The following is a 1126-nucleotide window of genomic DNA, read 5'->3' as shown; positions in this document are numbered from 1 at the left end:
CTCCCATTTTCTTTTTACCCAGGCATTCATTAGCTATTGAGGGAGGGTTATCCAAAAAAAAAAAAAAAATGAAGAATGGGTACAAGAGATTAAATAGAAAAAAATATAAGCTCCAAAGGGCAGAGACTTTTTATTTGTCTTTTGTCACAGTAACCAAAATAATGCTTGAGCACAATAGACCACTGATAATAAAAAGTTTAAATTAATTGAAAGTTTAAATTAATTGGTTTCTTTTCCTAAAATTTAACCAAGACCCAATCCTGGGCATATTTTCAAGATTCAGTTATTTCAAACACTGAAACAACCTGGTTTAGTTGCTCTTTGCTTAGACTTGTTTGAATGCTCACAAAAATTCACTCAAGAATAGTTTTCCAGGGCCGGCCAGGTGGTGCTAGAAGTAAGGTGTCAGCCTTGCAAGTGCTAGAGCCAAGGAAGGACCTCGATTCGATCCCCTGGCGTCCCATATGATCCCCCCAAGCCAGGGGCAATTTCTTTTTTCTTTTTCTTTTTTTTTAAGGGGAGAGCGCGAACGCAGTCCCCCACTACCACAAATTATGCAGTCGAGTTTCACACATTTGGGGACATCGCAGGGGCCAGCACACCTGGAGTGCAATGGGTGAGCCTCGCCCTGGGGAAACCACCTTCGTGATCATGATTATCTCCAGGGGCAATTTCTGAGCGCTTAGCCAGGAGTAACCCCTGAGCATCAAACGAGTGTGGCCCGAAAAACAAAAAAAAAAAAAAAAAAAAAAAAAGAATAGTTTTCAGCATCAATGAAAGCTAAATACCATGTTTAGAAAAAAAGCATTTTACTAAGAAATATGTCTTGTAGAAATGTCTATCTTCAAAGGAAGCAATTTTTGTTATTTTGATAGTTTAACTATTCGATGTCTTTTGTTTGGTTGGTTGGTTTTGGTTTTGGGGCCACTCCGGGCAGCACCCAGTGGTTACTCCTGACTCTGTTCAGAAATAGCTCCTGGCAGGCATGGGAGACTATATGGGATGCCAGGACTCGAACCACCGTTGGTCCAGGATTGGCTGCTTGCAAGGCAAATGGCCTACTGCCATGCTATCTCTCTGGCCTCTGCTCAATGTCTTAATTTTAAATTTTGTTTGTGTTTATCTT

General features: G+C 40.7%; 1 non-coding gene across 1 annotated transcript; it reads right to left on the bottom strand.

Annotated features, from left to right (window-relative positions):
• Positions 1-514: 514 nt before the first annotated feature.
• On the bottom strand, positions 515-674 carry LOC126010290 (U1 spliceosomal RNA). Its single transcript, XR_007496381.1, has one exon. It is a non-coding gene; the product is annotated as a U1 spliceosomal RNA (small nuclear RNA).
• Positions 675-1126: the final 452 nt, after the last annotated feature.

Source organism: Suncus etruscus, chromosome 5, assembly GCF_024139225.1.
Source record: "Suncus etruscus isolate mSunEtr1 chromosome 5, mSunEtr1.pri.cur, whole genome shotgun sequence".
Taxonomy (NCBI): domain Eukaryota; kingdom Metazoa; phylum Chordata; class Mammalia; order Eulipotyphla; family Soricidae; genus Suncus; species Suncus etruscus.
Note: the sequence above shows the minus strand (reverse complement) of the source record. Positions and strands in the feature narration are given on the sequence as shown.